The following is a 5,834-nucleotide window of genomic DNA, read 5'->3' as shown; positions in this document are numbered from 1 at the left end:
CTATATTTCAATTACTGGGCCGAAAAGTATCCAGCGGGCATTAATTCTACTTAAATAGGGCGAACGGCACAAATAGCCACTAAAAGCTGTGGCTTTTATTTTAAAGCCACTGTTTTCAATGTATTTAGACTTTAGCCATTCCTTTTAAAAAACTTATACCTGACTGGACGAAAATACCCTTCTGGTATAACTTATACCTACGCTATCAACACAAGCAGCAGTTACACAAAGAGAAGAAGCGAGCAACAGCAGCAATTACCACAACAGCGATCAACTGAGGACGAACCACCATTTCTCTTCCCGATTTCAAAAATTCAGCAATCTAATCCAAAAAAACGACATAGATAAACAGTAAGTTGTAATTTCATGTGTTTCTATCAATTTTTATTTCGCTATAGTTATACTTTTTTAGATCTGTATTGATTTGATTATATATTAGATAAGAATTTGATTTTTTTGAATTTCTGGATTGATAAATTTATAGACACTGCCTCCTATGATAATTCTGTATTCCGGACATAGTGTCTTCATTTTGGAAATTGAATTCAAAAAAATAAGAACACTATGTCCTTAACTTTGATTCTTCTGGCCTCATTTTGCAAATTGAATAAAAAAACTTAAGGACAAAATGTCCTTCACTTTGTTGTTGTTCTTCTGTATACAAAGTACTGTAGCTTGAGTTTCAAATTGTATGTTTTAATTTCTGGCTCAAATGTTAAGGACTGACAGTCCTTAACTCTTAAATACATGTTTAAATGTTAAGGACTAGCAGTCCTTAACTTTTAATTCCATGTTAAAATGTTAAAGGACATGCAGTCCTTAGATTTTAATTTCTGGTTCAAAAGTTAAGGACTGACAGTCCTTAACTTTTAATTTTAATTTCATGTTTAAATGTTAAAGGACAAACAATCCTTAGCTTTTAATTTCTGGTTCAAAAGTTAAGGACTAGCAATCCTTAAGTTTTAATGGCAATCCTTAACTTTTAATTCCATGTTTAAATGTTAAGGACTGGCAGTCCTTACCTTTTAATTTCTTGTTCAAAAGTTAAGGACTGACAGTCCTTAACTTTTAATTCCATGTTTAAAACTTAAGGACTGGCAGTCCTTAACATTTAATTCCATGTTTAAATGTTAAGGACTGACAATTCTTAACTTTAATTACATGTTTAAATGTTAAAGGACTGACAGTTCTTAACTTTAATTACATGTTTAAATGTTAAGGACTGGCAGTCCTTAACTTTAATTACATGTTTAAATGTTAAGGACAGACAGTCCTTATCTTGGTCTTGCACTTACAGTACACATGTTCTTAATTCTACAAGGATTGCTTTATAACGTATGTCCTTTGTCTCCCATTCTCTTGACTTGTAGGATGAAAACAATATGCATAATAGTTGCTTTTAATGGTAGATGGACTGAAGACTATAAATATCTTGATCATCAAACAAAGCTTTTCCTAGCACCTGAGTCAATTCAGTTTGAAGATTTCGTTAAACAGATTTTTGAGCTTATTGAATTGGATAGAGAAAAGTTTGAAATAGTGATATGGTTTGATATCAACCTTGGAACAAGCAAAGGAATGCTTGTATCCAAAGATTTAGATCTTCACACATGTATAGAGTTGCTAAAAACTCATTCACTCTTCAAGAGCTGTCGTTTCATAGTTGATATTTCGGAAAGAGTTTTTGCATCAACAAGCAATGAACATGCCAACACAAAAACTCAACATGACAATCAAGAGCGATGCCAACAGATAGTTGAAGTAGATATGGTTGAAGCTCAACCATTAAATGAAGAGGTGCATCAAACATTTGATTCTATTCAAGTAGAAGGACAAAGCATTATAGAGATTGACAACGAACAAGCTTTGGGTATTCAAGTCTTAGAGAGTGCACCGGTAATCGAAGTAGTTGCTGACAAAACCTGCACTCAAATAACTAAACGAAGATCAAATTTGAAACAAAAAGAATCCCCAACTACGATATTAAGAGAAAATGCTTCTTTGGATCAAATAAAAGTCGGATCAGTATTTGACAAGAAGAAGAGCATAATTAATTGTTTTTCTAATGTAGCAATCAAAGGACATTTTGAATTCAAAGTTGTTAGATCAAGCTCAACAAGATATTCGTTGACATGCAATGATGATAGGCGTCATTGGTATGTGCGTGCTTTCAGAATTAAAGACTCAACATTATTCAAGATAGTAAAGCTTGAGAAAAAGCATGACTGCTCTGTTAACACTAGGAAAGCAGATCAAAGGCATGCTACTTCAAAGTTGATTAGTGGTTACATTATCGATAATCTTCGGGACCCAAGATTTGAAGTTACACCAGCTTTTGTCATGGCAGAGATGCAAAAATTGCATGGACTAGACATTGGATATCACAAGGCGTGGCGTGCTATTCAACATGCTTCCGCTTTAATAAGAGGAAGTCCCGAAGAAAATTATGAATTATTGTGTTCATACTTGTATATGATGACAAGTAAAAACCCGGGAACTTATACTAACATAAAGATAGACGACAACAACAGGTAAACAATTTAGGACATGCTGTCTTTAGCCTTGTTAACTTTTGAGTTATAACCAGAAGTTGAGGACTGCCTATCCTTAAGTTTTGAACTTGTAATTAAAAATTAAGGACTTCCAGTCCTTAAGTTTTGAACTTTGAAATAAAAGTTAAGGACAACATGTCCTTAACTTTATAACTTGTAAATGTAAGTTAAGGACCGGCTGTCCTAAACTTCGGGTATTTTAACCTTGTTTTATATTGTATTTTCAGGTTTCTTTATATGTTTTACGCATATGGATCATCGATAGTTGGTTGGAATTATTGTAGACCAGTGATTGCTATTGATGCGACTTTTTTGAAGTCAAAATATCGTGGTGTTTTAATGATTTCAGTTTCAAAAGATGCAAATAACCAAATTTTCCCATTAGCCTTTGGAATAGCAGAATCTGAAAACAACAATTCCTATGAGTGGTACTTTAGTCAGCTTCGCAATGCAATTGGGAGCCGTGAGAATTTGATTTTTTTATCAGACAGGCATCAAGCTATTGCAAATGGCATTGTAAAGGTATATCCTGAAAGCCATCATGGGATTTGCATCTATCATTTGGAGCAGAACCTAAAGCGAAGAAAGGTGAAAAGTGAGGTCATAAAACTTTTCCAAAGTGCTGCAAGAGTATACAAGCGTAAAGAATTTGACATATACATGTCAGATATTGCAAATGTAGATAAGAAAACTTATGACTACTTGATGGAAGAACCACCGGAAAGATGGGCACGTTCTTGTAGTCCACAACGAAGATATGACATGCTCACAACAAACATAGTTGAGTCGATGAATTCAGTGCTATTAGAAGCAAGGGAGCTGCCTATACTAAGAATGATGGATTTCATTCAAGTGAAGCTACAACATTGGTTTTATGAAAGAAGAAATAAAGCAGAAGGAACATTTTATGATGTTTCTTGTTGGGTAGAGGAGGAATTGAAGAACAGAATAGATTTAGCATTTACTTTGAACGTAAGTATTATGTTTTATGTTTATATTATGATTTTGACATTTTTTAACATAATGTACTCACTTATAATTTTTCAACATTGAAGGTCTTCCCTGTTGATTCATGGCGTTCTAGAGTTGAAGAAGAAGGAATAACTTTCTTGGTGGACTTAAACAAAAGAACATGTGATTGTTTTCAATTTCAACTTGATGAATTACCATGCATACATGCAATTGCAGCTATCGAGAAGAGAAACATCAAGAAGTCTGACTTTTGTTCGCACTGGTACTTAAAGGAATCTTGGCTGAAAACATATGAAAGACAAATACATCCTGTAGGACATACTGATTCATGGATTGTACCAGAGAGTGTTAAGTCACAAATTGTTAAACCTCCAGATTTCAAAGTGCCACCAGGTAGAAGGCAAAAGAAAAGGCATATTCCTGCTACCGAGCCATCAAAAATAACATTCAAATGTGGTCGTTGCAGAAGAATTGGTCATAATAGAACAACTTGTATATATTCTCCGGCACTCCATCCATTTTCAAGAAAGCATAGAGAAGAGTAGAAATATACACTTATGTTTATCGACTCTTTTAAGTTTTTGCTATAGATTGTATTCATTATTATTCTAATTTGAGCGGATGCCTAGATTTTCAATATTTATATCTTGTTACGTTCTTTTAATTTCTTTTGAGTTCAACAATTAAAAGTTATTAACAGGAGTCATTAAGTTCAACTTGCAATTTTGAAAACGTAATGATTGTCTGTCCTTAACTTTGAATTTCAAGTTCAAAAGTTAAGGACATGAGGTCCTTAAGTTATAGTCTCATGTTAAAAACTTAAGGACTGTCTGTCCTTAACTTTGAATTTTAAGTTCAAACGTTAAGGACATGAGGTCCTTAAGTTATAGTCCCATATTAAAAACGTAATGACTGTCTGTCCTTAACTTTGAATTTCAAGTTCAAAAGTTAAGGACATGAGGTCCTTAAGTTATAGTCTCATGTTAAAAACTTAAGGACTGTCTGTCCTTAACTTTGAATTTTAAGTTCAAACGTTAAGGACATGAGGTCCTTAAGTTATAGTCCCATATTAAAAACGTAATGACTGTCTGTCCTTAACTTTGAATTTCAAGTTCAAAAGTTAAGGACATGAGGTCCTTAAGTTATAGTCCCATGTTAAAAACTTAAGGACTGTCTATCCTTAACTTTGAATTTCAAGTTCAAAAGTTAAGGATATGAGGTCCTTAAGTTATAGTCCCATGTTAAAAACTTGAGGACTGTTTGTCATTAACTACAGGAGTCCTTAAGTTTGAAATACAAGTTAAAAACTTAAGGACTGTCTGTCCTTAACTTTAAATTTTAAGTTCAAACGTTAAGGACATGAGGTCCTTAAGTTATAGTCCCATGTTAAAAACTTGAGGACTGTCTGTCCTTAACTTTGAATTTTAAGTTCAAACGTTAAGGACATGAGGTCCTTAAGTTATAGTCCCATGTTAAAAACTTGAGGACTGTCTGTCCTTAACTTTGAATTTTAAGTTCAAACGTTAAGGACATAGGACATGAATTCCTTAAGTTATAGTCCCATGTTCAAAACTTAAGGACTGTCGGTCCTTAACTTTGAATTACAAGTTCAAAATTAAGGACATTTGGTCCTTAACTTTGAATTTGAAGTTCACTTACACTTAGTCATGAACAAATACTAACAAACTCAATGGACAAATCAACAGTTGAGAGAAACAACGAAATAAATAACAAAATGCCTTGACATAACTTTTGAAATTGTAATTTTGCATAGCTGTTACAAAAAATTACGCTATGCCAACAAAACAAAATATAAGTGCCTTTTCACAAATTTACAGAATATTTCAGAACTATCCTAAACTGGCATAATTCAGATGTCACCTTTACAGCAATTTTATACAAAAATAACACCACAATTTCTTTACAACTCCTTTGGACAGAATGTTTCATTTTCACTCTCATAATCATCACCAACATTTTCTGGTGGAGTATCATAACCAGAATTTCTTTTCCATTCACCATGTGCCCAAAGAGTTGCAGCAAGTTCTTTTCGAAAGTCTTTTATGTCTTCGGGTTGGAATTGCTGCACGTCCTTTCCAATCATCAACAACTCGGCAAATTTGATCAGGAATGCACCACAATCAGTTCTAAGAGAAATGTAAGATATGCAGTGAATTAAACAATAAATCTTATGTACATATAAATAATATAACAAATAATAACACGTACGATCCAGTTTGGTGTGGTGATCTTTGCCACTGTATATCAAATTTGTTGAAGACATTCCCAAAAGACTTGTGATTTTTGTCA

The 5,834-nt window shown here is 33.4% G+C and overlaps 1 long non-coding RNA gene across 2 annotated transcripts; it reads left to right on the top strand.

The window, feature by feature from the left end:
• The first annotated feature begins 291 nt into the window (after window positions 1–291).
• On the top strand, window positions 292–4,161 carry LOC138872433 (uncharacterized). Of its 2 annotated transcripts, none has more exons than XR_011400802.1 (2): window positions 292–351; window positions 3,608–4,161. It is a non-coding gene; the product is annotated as an uncharacterized lncRNA (long non-coding RNA). The 2 variants fall into 2 exon arrangements; XR_011400803.1 differs by lacking the exon at window positions 292–351 and adding an exon at window positions 3,349–3,524.
• The last annotated feature ends 1,673 nt before the right edge of the window (window positions 4,162–5,834 follow it).

The sequence above is a fragment of the Nicotiana sylvestris genome, chromosome 7, assembly GCF_000393655.2.
Source record: "Nicotiana sylvestris chromosome 7, ASM39365v2, whole genome shotgun sequence".
NCBI lineage: Eukaryota > Viridiplantae > Streptophyta > Magnoliopsida > Solanales > Solanaceae > Nicotiana > Nicotiana sylvestris.
Note: the sequence above shows the minus strand (reverse complement) of the source record. Positions and strands in the feature narration are given on the sequence as shown.